The following is a 19,452-nucleotide window of genomic DNA, read 5'->3' on the forward strand; positions in this document are numbered from 1 at the left end:
CGGTGGACATAGTGTATTTTAATTAGTGTTTATAAATAAAAGTGCTGAGTAGCTGAGTATTCATCTGTTGAGAACTCATTTTAAGTCATATAATTTTGTATATAGGTTTGTAAATCTTAGTTAATACTTTTGATAGTGATTTTATTAGTAATTAGTTAGTTAAGTAATTAAGGGTAATCATTTTTATTTTTCACGAGAGGAACTCGTTTCGCCTTATTTGTATATTTTGCAGGCGATTATTTTTGTACATACGTTCGCCGTATCTGTATATTTTGGCAGGCGATCTATTTAATATGTTAAGTTTGTATTATTTTTGAGTCTCGGTCTCAGTTTAGTAACTGAGGGATCCATACGTCATAAGAGAACACGTTACACTACTTCAGCAGCATTTGTACACAAATTTCAGATGAATTCTTTTGAAAGAAGGATAATGTAAATTTGTGGAATAGAGTGTCAATCCACGTTTTATGCATATTATATGTAAATTTGATTTCAATAAAGTAATCTATTTTATTATCATACATGTATAGAATTAATAACTAGAACACAATATAATCCTCATTAAAAATAGAAATAATCTTAAATCATTAAGAATTTTAATTTAAAAAAGCCGTCGCACCTGGTCTAATAATAACTGGTATAACGAGAATGATAGAGGATCCTCGTAACCTTAGGCGAGTCACGGGACACCTGGACGGTTTACCTTGAAATGGAATTGTCACAGGACATAGAGCTATACACTGTACATCGCTGCCATACTTCATAAAACAAATAAAAAGTAAGTTAACAGTATTTTTTTATGCATATGTAATTGTCTTATCAGCTACAGTGTAAAAATATTGATTAAACTTTAAATAGATTAAATTTTTAATAATTGTGTATTAAACAGTTTAAGCTAATATATTTATTAGTCTAAGACCTCTAGCAAGTTAACCTTGAATATACATGTATGTATAGTCATGTCTTTTATGCTATAATTATGTAAGCTTCTCACAATGATCCTTTTTATAAACAGGATATACTGGGATAGACTATATAAGTTAAAACGATTGATATAGACCTCTTCATATAAAATATGGACGCTGTTGGAGGTGTAGTGTATGTATTATCATGGATTCTGGCGTTTATTTTCTTGAAGGCCGGGTTGGTCAAAATAAGCCGATTATTTCCAAAAGAACACCAACAAGCGGTATGGATCTACTGTTTCTAGTCATTTTTTTTTCAAAATAATAACTAACCTTCAGAATAACTAAATCATTAAATTTGCATTCATTGAAATATGAAAAAAAAAAAATTACCAGCTGGTTGATAACAATGAGATACAGAATATTTATCTCTTTGTTAAGTTTAATTTCTAAGTTCCCATTGATAATTTTCCTGTATGTTGTTAAACTTTGCATTGAACAACATTTCCTAATAAAATATTCATTTTAAACAATCTACCATTAAACATTAGACAATATGACTACAGATAATACTTCCACTACAAGTTCGCTAGTGGAGAATGGGAAGTTTGTGGGGAAACGGTGATAAAAAATATAATAAACCCCTCAGTTTCTTGTAAATACTTATCACTTTAGTATAAACCCTTATTTCCAGGCCAAAGTAGCATTTTGTTAAATTGAAATCAGGATAACACAGTAAATATTTACATTTTAGTTTGTATCTTATTTTCAGTCTGCGAGATTTGATATTTGTGCTACGGTGTGTCCCACAGCATTCATAGGATACAGACCCCCTCCATATGCATATATGATAGTGATAGGCGCCATAGAAACACTGAGTTCCATTGCTCTTTTCACGCCTTTACCAGAAATAGAGAGAGGTGTATATTTAATATTCGCAGCTTTAATGACACTTGCAATTTATACCCATGGTGCTCTGCGACAATATGGCAAAATGGTGGTACCAATCTGTTTATTCCTTACGAGTGTAATTTTGTATAAAACCAGAACTTCGATGCTTGTGTAATAACAGCAGATACTGTAAGACTGTAATGCTTGTGTAATAACAGTAGATACTGCAAGACTGTAATGTTTGTGTAATAACAGTAGATACTGTAAGACTGTAATGTTTGTGTAATAACAGCAGATACTGTAAGACTGTAATGTTTGTGTAATAACAGCAGATACTGTAAGACTGTAATGTTTGTGTAATAACAGCAGATACTGTAAGACTGTAATGTTTGTGTAATAACAGTAGATACTGTAAGACTGTAATGTTTGTGTAAGAACAACTGATACTGTAAGACTGTAATATTTGTGTAATAACAGCAGATACTGTAAGACTGTAATGTTTGTGTAATAACAGCAGATACTGTAAAACTGTAATGTTTGTGATTTTCTCTCTAGTATAGCACAAAAATGTTTAAGTTCTTGTTTCTTACTGAGTACACTTTTTCATGTTTGTAATCTAAGCGTGCACTTATAGTTGTTTTAATTATCTTATTAAATATGATTATTAAAACACATACACTGTACTTACTATTGAAAATGATGTATATATACACATTGGAGACATACTTTTGCTCATGTGAGAAAAATTTTATATGCGTGTAGGAGGTACATTATCTCACATAAGCAAATGTTTCTGTAAATTTTAAGGTAATTGTAGCGCATAAAGATTTATGGTATTTCAGCTCTCGCTAAAATATTCATGAAACGTCATTTGGCGAAATTTTGAATTAAATTCGAGGAGTTATGACTGTTTTACCACTAATTATAGATGATCAATGCGTAAAAACAAAGCCAAAAAAAAAAAAAATGGTAAAGTCATTGAACGTCTTGGAGCACCGAGCTATTAAAAAATTATGTGTGCAGACAGGAAAATGACCGGAAGAAACTAAAATGTTTTAGATGTTGCTGGGGATGGCTTACACGTATCTAGTACCAAAGTGTTCAAGTGGTAGAAACTTTGTAAGAATGGAAGGATGGATATTTTTGATGATCAACTCCAGCGATACCCTAATATCCTGCTGATCGCATGGACGTTGCGCCTATGATGCATAGGGGCCTACATGTCAATGTGATCACGTGTTGCAACTCAATTCAAAATGACTGCTGCTCTCTGGTGAAGTATATGTTCTGGATTTTATCTGAGAAAACGCGATAAAATTTTGAAGAAATTCACGCACTTGGTTTTATTTATAAAAGAAAACAGTAAAAAATTTTACAGAATATAAATCGTTTTAGTCTTAATGACATGTAGCTAATTTTAAATGGAAATTATTAACACCATCTACCTTAAAGATCCTTTATTAAATTTTCAGATAAACATGTCGTAGCATGCACAATGAATTCATGAACTCAAGAATATTCAAGAGGATTGTAGTGTTCAATATATGATAAACATCGGGTTTAACTAGTTAGCTCACTGAACATGTAATAATTTACTGATTTACTGATTCGGCCATTTATTTATTTTTCAAACTTCCTGTCAATTACAAGGGATCTAAAATATAACAATTATTCAGAGTTATCTCTCTTTAGCATAAAGTCCCAGAACAAAAAGCTTAAAATGTTCAATAGTTCACGACCGACGCTCGGTGGACGCCGGCGACGCACGATGGGTGACGACTGAAAAAAAAAATATTATGACACTTGATTGTAAAGAATCGAAAGATATGAGATTTAGATTTAAAATCCGCTTTATAAAATTCCCCTGAGAACTGTTTGCCTATATGATATGGACATGTTTTATTCTGTTTTTGTTAGGCATGCAAAGAGCTTGTAATTTTATATAGGTTCCAGCACGGTTAAAGAAACTGTTGCGAAGTTTGTTGAATACCGTTTCAACTCAGTTACGGTAGCTCATTGTGGAGAGCATGCGCCCGAGTCAGATGAAAATGGTACCAGGCTCAATTCCAAAATTCGCAACAGTTTTCCTATTTGATTTTAAAAAACCTTATAGTATTTTGCTAAATTCTAACAAGTTTACCACCAAAAGAGCTACGGGGGAGGGGACTTTTCCTGAAAAAATTGTGTTTCCTTGTGAGTTGCTTGCAACTCCCCATTGCAGAAAAATAATGGGGCGCTCAAACAAAACGGTGACGTCACTTGTGACGATTTTAAATAGATTTCGAATAAAGTTACATGCATTTACCTGTAAAGCAATTGGATTCAGTCAGCTACTTGCCAGTTCTCTGTAAAATATTAGGTTTTTCATTGCCGTTCTTAATAACACCCTCCCCGCATCTCGGCAAAAATACTAGTAATCACGTACATCCTGTACAATTATTATTACGTGTATACTTATTCACAAAAATTCTAATAAAAAAACAAATAGTATTTTTTATCAACTTTATTATTGAAAATATGATTCTCATATTTTTCAATGAAAGGAAATTTACTTTACAGAGAGTGAAAAAAAAAATTGACGTATACCATTTATAGCTACAAGCATAAATAACACAAGTAAAGAACATGCACTCCGAGAGATATTATTCATCTCTCATCATAGTAATTTCTTGGCAGTTGTTCCAATAACTTTTAAAACAAAAGTAAATTCCTCATAAGCAAGACAAAAAGGGATATCAAAGACATGGTGTAAGTGACAGTCAGGTAGGGCGTAATAAAACCCACTCCGTTATCTGGTCTTGCAGTGGTAGGACATCAAGGCGCCGGTGTTGTAGTGTTCGCTGCTCGCTTTTGTAAATGTATCTGATTCGCTAAAATACCATAAAATGACTCTCCATTAATACACACACTGTATTGCACATTAATTCGAAATTTATTATTATTAAAAAATAATATGTATCTGCACTGACTACCAAGGAAGCTATAAGGACGAGAAAAATGACACCCAACACTATTCTCGATGACATCTGTGATTCATAAAAAGGAAAATCTTTTAAGTTTCAAAAACAACTACTTCTAAAAGATTATTGTCAGAGAGAGAGAGAGAGAGAGAGAGAGAGAGAGAGAGAGAGAGAGATTTAAAATTAGATGTTATAATTTCAAGCTCTTTATTTCAATTACGCATGGGAGAAATTTTAGAAAAACAAGAGGCCCAAGGGCCTTAAGGGTCACCTGAGTACAACAATTTAGAGGATCCATAAACTGATAACTGAAAATTTGTTGCCCAAAAGCAAGAGAAATAGTACGATTAAGATCAAAATAATTGCCAGGTCTAGTATCTGATCTATCTGTCCCACATTTATCACTATTACTATGCAGACGTTTAACAAAATATCTATTTTATAACCTCATACTATAACCTCTCATATTGGCCTCAGAAAACTTGACTAAATGGTTTAGATGTTCAAATTTCTGGTAAAAACTCCCCTGCTTCTTAAAACTTTTACTCTGTTTGCCTCCAATATGCCCAGGAGCAAAGAAGATTTTCAAAAAAAGTAATGCATTTTCACTACAGATTTAACACAGCCCTACCCTAACACTAGAACCCATGACCCAGGGTCATAAAATTTACAAATTTGGAAGAGGACCCTCATCATCATAACTATGCAATCTGTTGAAGATTTTCAAAGAATTCACATAGTTTCACTATATTATCAATAGAGCCCCCTCCCTCCCCCGAGATACAACAAAACCCCTGGGACCACAAGTTTCAAAAATTTTGTAAAGGCATCCTTGCTCATCATAGCTATATACTTGTTTCTTTGCTTTATAACCAGGAGTAGAGAAAGTATTTTGAAAGAAATTGTATGAATTTTCACTATATAATCAATAGAGCCCCCCCCCCCCTCCATATACATGCACTTGTTTCTTTGCTTTATAACCAGGAGTAGAAAAAAATATTTTGAAAGAAATTATAAATTTTCACTCTATAATCAATAGAGCCCCCACCCCTTCACGAGAACCCCTGACCCTGGGGACATGAATTTCACAATTTTGGAAGGGGCATTCTTGCTTATCATAACCATGCATTCCTTTGCTTAAATAATACCCAGAAGCAGAGAAGAAGATGCTCAAAGATTTGATGCATTTTCACTATATAATCAATATAGCCCGCCCTTACACCAGAACCCCTGATCCAGGGGCTATGAAATTCACAATTCTGGACAAGACGGCCTTGCTCAACATAACTATATACTTTGTTAGTTTATTTAATACCCAGGAGCAGAGAAGAAGATTTTCAAAGAAATAATGCACTTTCACTATATGATCTACATAGTCCCACCCTAGTACCAGAACCCCTGACCCTGGGGCCATGAATTTAACAATTTTGGTAGAGGGCTCAATGCTTATTTACAATAATGCCAACAGTTTGATTGCTTGATGTCCAGGAGTAAAGAAGATTTTTAAAGATTGCGTTATTTTTGGCGGTTTTAGCCCCACCCTTCAGGCACCAGAGGGGCAGGGACCATGAAATTCACAATTTGTATTCCCCTTCACCCATAGAGGCTATATGCCAAAAAATTGGTTTAAATTGGTTGCGCGGTTTAAGAGAAGAAGCTGAAAATGTTCAAATGCTAACGCACGACGGACGACGCATGACGACAGACAGAAACGGATAGCAATAGGTCACCTGAGTGACTCAGGTGACCTAAAAATGCTTCATGTCTATTAAATAATAATAATAACTAGATGAGATCTCGTTGCGAGCAACGAGTAGGTCTTCCGTTAAATTTCTGATAAAATCTTGATTGGGAAATTTTGATTGATAAAAGAAAGAAAAACAACTTTAAATGTAAAAAATATTCATACAGTTCTTCAAAATTGTTTGGCAACTCATAAAAGAGTGAAATCTATGAATTTCAAACAACTTCCGGTCTTTTTTATTCACTTCCGGTATGACCGGAAGTACTCAAAACTCCTCACTGAGTGTGGAGGAATCATCCCTCAAAGTTTTGAGGAAAAATGTGCATTTTTTCGACTACTTCCGGTTCGACTACTTTCGGAAGAAATAACTTCTGGTGGAAATAATATCACTCGAAACATTCTATTTGCCTCTATTAAAAACATTTCAATAAGAAAAAAATGAAAAATTGCATATTTTTAAACTACTTCCGTTGGACAACGGACGTCACGGCAACAAAAACTATACAAGTTTCTCAAATCTACGAATCACAATCTATCATCCCTGAAAGTTTCAAGACTCAATCTCTAACCGTTTTTGAGAACACTCGCGGACAAAATGCCATTTTAAAAATGAAAAATTGGCCATATCTCGCGACCGGAAGTGACGTCGACAAAATAAAAAAAAACGCATAAAGTTCAGATAATTTGCCATCATTGCTGAAAGTTTCGTGAAAATCTATCCAGGCGTTCTCGAGAAATCGTCTGCACAAAATCGGTAAGAAAAAAAATAATAATAACTAGAGCAAAGCTCGTTGCAAAGCAACGAGTAGGTCTTCCGTCCGATTTTCAGAAGCACTGCTTGTAAAATGGATAAATGAAAGTAAAGTATTCGTTAAAAAAAGGCCTCCAGACCAAAAATTATGTCGATCTGTATTTAGTTTTTATGATTTTTATGCTGATTTTCGGTAAATGAAGCAAATCAAGACTACTTCCGGTTTGACCGGAAGTGACCCCAATCGACAGAAAAATTGGGTCAAAAGTCTTGGTTGAATTCAATCATTTGATTTTATGTTGATATCTGCAGAAATACGTCATTTAAAGTTACTTCCGGTTTAGCCGGAAGTTGACAAAAGAGACGATACTCGACAGGAAATACAATCAGACGTCCTCTGTGACATGCATAATTCAATTCAATACATGTACCAATATCTGTGAAAATAAGCAATTTTCTACTACTTCCTGTTTGGCCGGAAGTGACGTCATTCGACGCATTTTGATGATCTCGCAAGCTGCTACTTGTCATGTTGAACAACTTTTCTTCTTTGAAGTATTACAAATTCTCAATACTTTTTGAGATAGCTGGAAAAATATTTTGGCCCCTTTAGATTCTTTATTTTAGGGACCAGCCCTTTTTCCGAGATATTATTTAAAAGAACTTGTAATTCTGCACAAATTTTGTTATATATGTTTTAACAAAATATTTCCAAGTAAAAAGATATCGTACAGAAATTGTTCGAAAATTTGAAAATCTCGATATGTCTTTTTTCAGGCCATAGCGAGCGTCGACGTGTGGCACTTCCGGTGAAAGTTAACTACGTATTACAGATCTACATATGTTGGTCTGTCTTCGCTAAAAGTTTCACGTTCCTGTGATGAGTGCTTTCTTAGAAAACCTGCGGACAAACTGACCTTCCAAAAATCATTAAATCGCAAAAATCTTCGGACCGGAAGTGACGTCATCAAAATAAAAAAATATGTATCAAGATTTTTTAATGTTCTATCAGACCTAAAAGTTTCATGAAAATCGAACGAACCGTTTTCGAGAAATCGCGTGCACAAAATCGGTAAGAAAAAAAATAATAAGAAAAACAGCGGAAAAGAAACTGAAGAATAACAAGAAGGTCTTCCGCTGAAGACGAAAGACCTTAATAATAGTGGAAAAGAAACAACAGAATCAGTAGAAGGTCTTCCGTTGGAAACGGAAGACCTTAATAATAATAATAATAATGAAATTTCATTAAAAAAATATTTGAAAGTGTTTTGCATCCATGATTTTCAAATTTTTTGTAAATCAAGGAGTATCAGGATTTTACAAACATCAATTCATTTTTCCCAATAGATCTCATGGAAACGTCATCAAAAACCGTTTGTCAGTTTGTCATCTCGAAATAGAAATCGTTAAAGTTTTAATGACAAATTGTATTTGTTTACACAGATTATTAGACAAACTTTAACTGTCAATTGCAGCCTACCTTTGAAAGGAATATTGCCACTTTTGTCTGCTTTTCTTCTCGATGTAAATGACTTGGTTACGATTGACTTATATACTGAAAATTCATATCCTAACAACCAATCAAACAGCTTCAAAGTTTACCTCCTGCAATTTATCAAAGTCTCTGTATTTCATAGTCTTTTTGTCTTTCTTTGAAGTAACAGGTTTTTTTTTTTTTAAATTCATTCCGGGAGATTGAAAAATTCGATTAAAAGAAAGAAACTTATTCTTGGATTAAAAAAAAAAAAAATATTTGCCTGGACAGACTTCGCAGCTTTTTTCATTTAGAAATCAATTCTGCAGTAGATAATCATCATATTGCACAGTGCATGAGGCGGTTAGAGATCGTCCAATTATAAAAAGCGACATACTGACACAATACCACTGCCGAATCTTTGAGAAATACGTATATGTGTAATTGCTAAAATTTAAGAACATTTTGATATTTTCATATTCAGGTAAGATTTTGAAAATGCTAGAAATGTCAAAAACTTACCCGAGTTCGAAAAAATAACATTTATCTTTAATTCAGATCTCAGTGGCTGTCTTTTTAAATTACAGTTGATTTCTCTAACTGCGTACTGATCTCAATATAAAGGAACATTTAGTATGTACTTTTGAAGAAGAAAAAAAAAAATTCAAATACATCTGAAGCAAATAACCACAAGTACATACGAGTACTAATACAAGTATTAAAAAAAGCATTTCTAAAATCTTTAAAAAATGATACATTGGTATTCTTTTTTTCAATGTTTTTTTTTTTTTTTTTTTTTTTTTTTTTTTTTTTTTATAAATGCTTATTTTGACAATGAATAATCTGACGTATAAATAATTTTGATGTTAAAATTATTTGCTTGAATTCCATTACTCCCTGTAAACTCGTGTAATGATTACTCACTCTCTGTTATCGACATGAAAAAAATTAAGCATGAAAGTATATATGTCATGCTCACATATTTAACATAACGAAAATTATTAGAGCCGAGAATATTTAATTTCATCACATATAAAGACACAATTTTTCTTCTAAATATATATTTCATTTTTTTTTTTAATTATATTTCACATTTAAAAAAATTCAGTAATACACCATAATATGATTTATATCTATTAATGATAATACATGTAATCAGTTTCTTACATTATCTTTTTAAAAAAAAAATAAAAAAAAAAAGTTATTGCAAAGTAAGCAAAGTTTATTCACTTTCGAAAAGAAATGTTACGTTATCTTTTTTTTGAAGTTCTTCCGATACAAGCTGAGATTGATACAAGGAAGCTACTATTTCTTGGCCGTCTGTGTTGCCTGGAATTCAAAACTCTGTCAAAGAAAATATTCTTAACGAGGCTTTTTTCATACTTTGAGGGAATCGCTCAAAAACAGCTAGGCTTTATTCCTGACATTTTGAATTTGTTATGTATTTATAACCTCTGTGAATATATGAAAGAGTGGCTTTCGGTTGGAGTCAAAGTCAAAGTCATCTTGGAAACGGATAGTGAGATCTGCAACCTTTCAATACAATTAACTCCAGAGGGATAATCGTATGTCAGGTGATTCAGGATTCGACCGTTTCCGTAATATATTTTAGGAAAGTAACCCTGCGTTGTTTTGGCGATTACCTTCCAACTGTTACGAAATTTCTCTATGCAAGTTCATCTGCAAGTTGGTGTCAGAATCTCCCAGAGTAACTCTCGAAATTTGCTCCCTTTGTGGTGCTATATATGTTGATTTGTTTAACCACGTCTCTTGCTCATGCCGCTTCACATATGGTATCCGTAATCAATGGTGGGAGGATGTTACCAACTTCTTTGATATTCGGTTGTGTGTTGAATTATGTACCCTTACAGATGACAAACTCTACCTGATTCTACTAGGCCGCAAGCCGAACACCATTCTTTCCGCCTCCCACCTCCGGAACTTCCAGTTGCGAAACTTTCGTCTTGTTTGCGATGCCTGTGCATACTACAAGAGTAGTCTTTCAGTACTGGAGATCTGCCAGTGAGGGACGCCTCCCAAAACCTTTTTTCAGTCCCCCCTTTTTTTATATCTGTGATCCTTTTGTGATATCATATAGAGACATTTAGACATGATGTGCATACATAAATAATGGCCACTAGCTTGTGGTCACAACTTGCGTAAATATTTCATTTTTCTATAAATGTACATATGCATTTCACTTTCTCTTGAGTACGAATATGATACGTATTTTGTACTTGTATGTTATTCTTTTTGCATATATTTTTTTTTTGTATAATGTTCATTAATCACTGTAAAGTGGAAATAAAGTATGAATGAATGAATGAATGAATGTTATAACAAATTACTAATCTGTTATAACAAATTAATAATTTGTTATAACAAATTTATAATTGGTTATATCAAATTGATAATTTGTTATATCAAATAAGTAACTTGTTATAGCAAATTAGTAAACTGTAATAACAAATTAATAATCTGTTATAACAAATTAGTAATTTCTTACAACAAATTGTTAATTTGATATAACAAATTATCAATTTGATATAACAAATTAGTAATTTGTTATAACAAATTGATAATTTGTTAAAACAAATTGATAATTTATTTTTAACAAATTGATAATTTATAACAAATTAGTAATTTGTTAAAACAAATTAGTAATCTGTAATAACAAATTAGTAATTTGTTAAAACAAATTAATAAAAGATACTACTGCGGCCCTATTACGCTTCCGTAGGTTGAGACTTTGAAATTCACAAGTAATGTTTCCTTTTCTCATAGATGCTATCTACAGATACTTAATGGGTTGGAATTGACTTAGGGGTCCCAGAACAAGAAGCTTAAAATGTTCAAAAGTTCACGAGCGACGCTCGGTGGACGCCGGCGACGCACGATGGGTGACGACTGAAAAAAAGTACTATGACAATTGATTGTGGGGAATCGAAAGATTTGAGATTGAGATTTAAAATCCGCTTTATAGAATTCCCCTGATAACTGTTTGCCTATATGATATGGATGTGTTTTATTCTGTTTTTGTTAGGCATGTAAAGAGCTTTTAATTTTATATAGGTTCCTTTATGGTAAAAGACACTGTTGCAAAATTTGTTGAATACTCTGTCAACTCAGTTACGGTACATTGTACCTCACTGTGGAGAGCATGCGCCCGAGTCAGGTGAAAATGGTACCAGGCTCGATTCCAAAATTCGCAACAGTTTTCCTATTTGATTTTAATAAACCTTATGCATTTTGCTAAATTCTAACAAGTTTACCACCAAAAGAGCTACGGGGGAGAGGACTTTACCTGAAAAAAAATTGTGTTTTCCATGTGAGTTGCTTGCAACTCTCCATTGCAGAAAAATAATGGGGCGCTCAAACAAAACGGTGACGTCACTTGTGACGATTTTAAATAGATTTCGAACAAAGTTACATGCATTTACCTGTAAAGCAATTGGATTCAGTCAGCTACTTGCTAGTTCTCTGTAAAATATTAGATTTTTCATTGCCGTTCTTAATAACACCCTCCCCGCATCTCGGCAAAAATACTAGTAATCACGTACATCACGTACAATTATTAATATATTTATATGCCAAAAATAATAATAATAAAAAAAACCCAAATAGTATTTTTTACCAACTTTATTATTGAAAATATGATTCTCATATTTTTCAATGAAAGGAAATTTACTTTACAGAGAGTGAAGAAAAAAAAAAATTGACGTATACCATTTATAGCTACAAGCATAAATACATTTAACACAAGTAATGAACATGCACTCCGAGAGATATTATTCATCTCTCATCATAGTAATTTCTTGGCAGTTGTTCCAAGAACTTTTAAAACAGAAGTAAATTCCTCATAAGCAAGACAAAAAGGGATATCAAAGACATGGTGTAAGTGACAGTCAGGTAGGGCGTAATAAAACTCACTCCGCTATCTGGTCTTGCAGTGGTGGGGCCTGAAGGCGCCGGTGCTGAAGTGTTCGCTGCTCGCTTTTGTAAATGTATCTGATTCGCTAAAATACCATAAAATGACGCTCCATTAATACACACACTGTATTGCACATCAATTCGAAATTTATTATTATTAAAAAATAATATGTACCTGCACTGACTACCAAGGAAGCTATAAGGACGAGAAAAATGACACCCAACACTATTCTCGATGACATCTGTGATTCATAAAAAGGAAAATCTTTTAAGTTTCAAAAACAACTACTTTTAAAAGATTATTGTCAGAGAGAGAGAGAGAGAGAGAGAGAGAGAGAGAGAGAGAGAGAGAGATTTAAAATTAGATATTACAATTTCAAGCTCTTTATTTCAATTAGGCATGGGAGAAATTTTAGAAAAACAAGAGGCCCAAGGGCCTTGAGGGTCACCTGAGTACAACAATTTAGAGGATCCATAAACTGATAACTGAAAATTTGTTGCCCAAAAGCAAGAGAAATAGTACGATTAAGATCAACAAAATAATTGCCAGGTCTAGTATCTAATCTATCTGTCCCCCATTTATCACTATTACCATGCAGACGTTTAACAAAATATCTATTTTATAACCTCATACTATAACCTCTCACATTGGCCTCAGAAAACTTGACTAAATGGTATAGATGTTCAAAATTCTGGTAAAAACTCCCTTGCTTATTAAAACTTTTACTCTGTTTGCCTCCAATATGCCCAGGAGCAAAGAAGATTTTCAAAAAAATAATGCATTTTCACTACAGATTTAACACAGCCCTACCCTAACACTAGAACCCATGACCCAGGGTCATGAAATTTACAAATTTGGAAGAGGACCCTCATCATCATAACTATGCAATCTGTTTGAAGATTTTCAAAGAATTCACACATTTTCACTATATTATCAATAGAGCCCCCCTCCCCCGAGAAACAACAGAACCCCTGGGACCACAAGTTTCAAAAATTTTGTACGTAGAAAAAGTATTTTGAAAGAAATTGTATGAATTTTCACTAATAAATCAATAGAGCCCCTCCTCCCCTCCCCTCCATATACTTGTTTTTTTTTTTGTGTTTTTTTTTTTGCTTTATAACCAGGAGTAGAAAAAATATTTTGAAAGAAATTATAAATTTTCACTCTATAATCAATAGAGCCCCCACCCCCATTCACGAGAACCCCTGACCCTGGGGCTATGAATTTCACAATTTTGGGAGAGGCATTCTTGCTTATCATAACCATGCATTCCTTTGTTTAAATAATACCCAGAAGCAGAGAAGAAGATGTTCAAAGAATTGATGCATTTTCACTATATAATCAATATAGCCCGCCCTAACACCAGAACCCCTGATCCAGGGGCTATGAAATTCACATTTTATGAAAAGGCAGCCTTGCTCAACATAACTATATACTTGATTAGTTTATTTAATACCCATGAGCAGAGAAGAAGATTTTCAAAGAATAAATGCATTTTCACTATATAATCAATAGAGCCCCGCCCTTACACCAGAACCCCTGACCCAGGGGCCATAAAATTCACAATTCTGGACAAGGCAGCCTTGCTCAACATAACTATATACTTAGTTAGTTTATTTAATACCCAGGAGCAGAGAAGAAGATTTTCAAAGAAATAATGCACTTTCACTATATGATCTATATAGCCCCACCCTAGCACCAGAACCCCTGACCCTGGGGCCAGGAATTTCACAATTTTGGTAGAGGGCTCAATGCTTATTTACAATAATGCCAACAGTTTGATTGCTTGATGTCTAGGAGTAAAGAAGATTTTTAAAGATTGCGTTATTTTTGGCGGTTTTAGCCCCACCCTTCAGGCACCAGGGGGGCAGGGACCATGAAATTCACAATTTTTGTTCCCCTTCACCCATAGATGCTATATGCCAAATAATTGGTTTAAATTGATTGCGCGGTTTAAGAGAAGAAGCTGGAAATGTTCAAATGCTAACGAACGACGGGCGACGCATGACGACAGATAGAAACGGATAGCAATAGGTTACCTGAGTGACTCAGGTGACCTAAAAATGCTTCATGTCTATTAAATAATAATAATAATAATAATAATAATAATAATAATAATAATGCAATTTCATTTAAAAAATATTTGAAAGTGTTTTGCATCGATGATTTTCAAATTTTTTGTAAATCAAGGAGTATCAGGATTTTACAAACATCAATTCATTTTTCCCAATAGATCTCATGGAAACGTCATCAAAAACCGTTTGTCATCTCGAAATAGAAGTCGTTAAAGTTTTACTGACAAATTGTATTTGTTTACACAGATTATTAGACAAACTTTAACTGTCAATTGCAGCCTACCTTTGAAAGGAATATTGCCACTTTTGTCTGCTATTCTTCTCGATGTAAATGACTTAGTTACGATTGACTTATATACTGAAAAATCATATCCTAACAACCAATCAAACAGCTTCAAAGTTTACCTCCTGCAATTTATTAAAGTCTCTGTATTTCATCGTCTTTTTTTTTCTTTCTTTGAAGTGACAGGTGATTTTTTTTAAAAAAAAATTCATTCCGGGAGATTGAAAAATTCGAAAAAAAAAAAACAAAGAAACTTATTCTTGGATTTAAAAAAAAAAAAAATATTTGCCTGGACAGACTTCGCAGCTTTTTTCATTTAGAAATCAATTCTGCAGTAGATAATCATCAAATTGCACAGTGCATGGGGCGGTTAGAGATCGTACAATTATAAAAAGCGATATATTGACACAATACCACTGCTGAATTTGAGAAATATATGTGTAATTGCTAAAATTTAAGAACATTATGATATTTTCATATTCAGGTAAGATTTTGAAAATGTTAGAAATGTCAAAAACTTACCCGAGTTCGAAAAAAAAAAAACATTTATCTTTAATTCAGATCTCAGTTGCTGTCTTTTTATATTACAGTTGATTTCTCTAACTGCGTACTGATCTCAATATAAAGGAACATTTAGTATGTACTTTTGAAGAAGAAGAAAAAATTCAAATACATCTGAAGCAAATAACCACAAGTGAATGCAAGTGGTTTTGCTTGAAAAATATATTTAAAAAAGCATTTCTAAAATCTGAAAAAAAATGATACATTGGTAATCTTTTTTTGAATGGGTTATTTTTAGAAATACTTATTTTGACAATGAATAATCTGAAGTATCAATGATTTTGGTGTTAAAATTATTTGCTTGAATTCCATTACTCCCTGTAAACTCGTGTGATGATTACTCACTCTCTGTTATCGATATAAAAAATCAAGCATGAAAGGATATATGTCATGCTCACATATTTAACATAACGCAAATTATAAGAGCCGAGAATATTTAATTTCATCACATATAAAGTCACAAATTTTCTTTTAAAAAATATATTTCATTTAAATATATATATATATATATATATATATATATATATATATATATATATATATATATATATATATATATATATATATATATATATATATATATATATATATATATATATATTTCACATTTAAAAAAAATTTAGTAATACACCATACACACATACCATAATATGATTTATATATTCACATATTATGGTGTACATGTAACACCATAATATGATTTATATCCATTAATGATAATACATGTAATCAGTTTCTTACATTATCTTTAATTTTTTTTTTTAAAGTCATTGCAAACTAAGCAAAGTTTATTCACTTTCGAAAAGAAATGTTACGTTATTTTTTTTTTTGAGGGGGGGGGGGGGTTTACCCTCCCAAAAATTTAACGAGCAAAAAAAAAAAAAAAAGAAAAAAAAAAAAAGAAAAGTAAATTGTTTAAACTCGAAAATCTTGGGGATGGGGGTGGACGTTTTTCAAACTTTTCGGTACATTTTTCTTGTCAAATGCTGGAATTTACCAGTGTTCGACCGTACAGCAACAAAAAATGAAGGAGGGGGGGGGGAAGCACCCTCCATATGAAAACTTTTCTGCTTTATACCTGTGTAAACACAATAATGGTATAATAATAATTACACATTAATGATATAGTAATAATAATTACACAATAATGACATACAGATGTTTATAAATCCTTTCTATGATTACCACAAAGTTTGTTTGGAGTACATAAAAAATATTGAGGTACATGTAAGTGCCTAAAAATAAAATTGATGCAAAAATGACCACTTTTAACCGGAATAAAGCAATTAATTTTTTTTCATTTGGGTATAATTACTCTTATTTTCATTTCAATCGAACAAATCGTTATGAACAATACAAATTAAGAATACTAGACAAAATCCTTGGATACTGGGATAAGGTGCCCAGAAGGAGTACATGTACATGTATGCATCCCCCGTTGATCGCATTATTTGTGTTTTGGGTATTTCTCGCTGCGGTCCGAGACTTGGTCCAAGTTTTCCTGTAATACTGATTTCGGCCTTGGCTGCAATAAAGTCTCATTCAAATACTTGTGAGTTCACTTTGGGAACATGCTATGTCTCTAAACGATCAAATTGTTAACTTTCTTTATAAGTTTGTTTTACGTTTCTTTCGAAAGAGTCCGGCCTTAGCTGCAATAAATTATCATTCAAAATTTGTGCTTCACTTAGGTTGTGCTTAGAACATAAAATTGCTTCTTTATAGAAGTTTGTTTGCTTAATGTCCCTTTGGAAAAAAAAAAAAAATCATCATGTTCTTACCTCACTAACGGCCACTGGAAGGCTGAAAATTAAGACCTGTACTCTGCACTCAGCTTTCAAATTCTGCTCTCTCTATATATACCGATGTTTGATTACTGTATATCCCCCCCAAATGATGGACAAAAAACCACCGAATGGTTGTGAAAGATTATATGATTAAAAGGATATTTAGGTACCCGAAACCAATGGTAAAACTGGAAAAAAAACTTACACGGACCGGAACGAAAATTTTGACCCCAAGAGAGAATTATAGGGGTCGAGTATTTCGAATGGAATGCTTAATTACCTTGAACCAAAATTATGAGACACAGGACAATAAACTATATCTTTGTTATTCAACTAAAAGTGTATGTAAATTATTGCATGCAGCCAGGTCCACAGAAGTAGGCTGCATGGGAATTGGATGGGAGGACTTGCCAAAAGAAATATTGACGAATTTACCTCACAAACCATCTTGAATCAAATGGAATTGAACATAATAAATAAAGTATTTTTGCTTCTTGAACAATTAAATCTTTTTTTAAAATATAAATTTAAGTATTTTTCATTGATATATTCAATTAAGAAAGTCCCCCTTTTCAAAATTCAACTCTACGGGACCTACAAACATACATGTAGAACACTCGAGGAAAACCTACGTATATAAAGAAGTCAAAGATAATCGGAATGATCTCTTTGAACTACTGAACCATGCTTTCCGTTCTGATTGGTGAATGTTTTAACCATGTGAAAGTAATTTAAGAATTAGATGAAGTTTCTAATTTCAAATCTCGATTCTTTGATGTAGAGTTTTGCATTTCGAATTTCAAATGTTGAATTTCGCATTTTGAAATTCGTATTTCACATATGCTTACCTATATTTTGACTGGATAATTTTGGATCTCAGATGTCGAAAGCCATCTGGGCTTTCGTAGATAAGAGGGAGAAGACCACGCAGTTCATATTACGTAACCGTACTCTTGTACACATTGTAAATCTGTATTACGTTTTTTAAAGATTTTGCCAAAACATATTTTAAATCACCCAGAGTGTGAAGCATTTAAAATCACGAAGATTTTAAGTTAGATTGGATGAGCTTTGACAAAGTGTAAATTATGTTCAGAAGTAGATTGCACAAGATGAATCATTCATGAATTAACTCGCAGTGGATGTGCCATTCTGCACGGATTTACGATTTATCGACAGAATGCGCCAACCTTGTACGGATATAGGATTTGTCAACATGATTTTGGACTGAGTACATCTGTACTCACTTGTATTCTTTCACCTGAGCATCAAAAAGCTGAACCCACAAAAATAAAATAAAAGAACTGTCTAATAATGTTTTTATCTTGAATGATAAAAAAGAAGAAAATTCATCAGTTAATTTAATTTAATCAGTATTTTATTATGTAAAGTCAGTTTACATAATTGGATTGGACATCAGGCATGGCCTATATAAGTCCTCTCCAAGAAGGTTATCGATATTAACATATGATTTTAAATACAGTTCTTATATCCTTGATTTGTCAAAGCAATGTTTTAAAGACAAGATTATTATATCTTACATTCTACACAATAATATTTTTTCCAGTGAAAATCATCACAGATTTGACATTTTTGCTTAAAGTTTCAAAATTGTGGGATTTAAGGTGAAAAAAAAAACATGTAAAGATTAAAGGGGTGGTTGTAGAAAGAATTTGGAACATCATAGAAAGTTTACAATTTCTTAATATTTTTAAAATATATATATATATATATATATTATTTGCATCATTTACGACCAAAATAAGTACAAAAATACATACCAATCCAGGCATCCATTTATTTGCTTGTATCATCTGTCCTTAATTGTAGAAATTATGAAAACATGATTTACGCGGGAAAGGAGAGAGAGAGAGAGATGAAACAAATAAGCATGAACATCTCATTTTCTCTCTATATTGTTTAGATAACGCTGAAAGCTTGACCGCTGCAATTTGGATTTTGCCGTTACAATATGGCAGATGTCTGTTGGAAATCTTAAGCTCCATAAATTTGTGAATCAAATTTGAACAAATTGTTTACCAAATGGGAATTCATAGATAACTATAGCCAATCTTTTTATCTGATTCATA

The 19,452-nt window shown here is 32.7% G+C and overlaps 2 long non-coding RNA genes across 2 annotated transcripts; one reads left to right on the top strand and one right to left on the bottom strand.

Annotated features, from left to right (window-relative positions):
• Positions 1 to 710: 710 nt before the first annotated feature.
• On the top strand, positions 711 to 2,470 carry LOC133185978 (uncharacterized). The gene is made up of 3 exons (XR_009720984.1): positions 711 to 778; positions 1,016 to 1,189; positions 1,678 to 2,470. It is a non-coding gene; the product is annotated as an uncharacterized LOC133185978 (long non-coding RNA).
• A 9,879-nt stretch (positions 2,471 to 12,349) lies between these two features.
• LOC133185979 (uncharacterized) lies at positions 12,350 to 15,047 on the bottom strand. The gene is made up of 3 exons (XR_009720985.1): positions 15,015 to 15,047; positions 12,831 to 12,897; positions 12,350 to 12,741 (listed from the first exon to the last, which is right to left on the bottom strand). It is a non-coding gene; the product is annotated as an uncharacterized LOC133185979 (long non-coding RNA).
• Between the last annotated feature and the right edge of the window lie 4,405 nt (positions 15,048 to 19,452).

Source organism: Saccostrea echinata, unplaced genomic scaffold (genome assembly GCF_033153115.1).
Source record: "Saccostrea echinata isolate AGI-Se365-2 ecotype Australia unplaced genomic scaffold, CSIRO_AGI_Sech_v1 ptg000012l, whole genome shotgun sequence".
Taxonomy (NCBI): domain Eukaryota; kingdom Metazoa; phylum Mollusca; class Bivalvia; order Ostreida; family Ostreidae; genus Saccostrea; species Saccostrea echinata.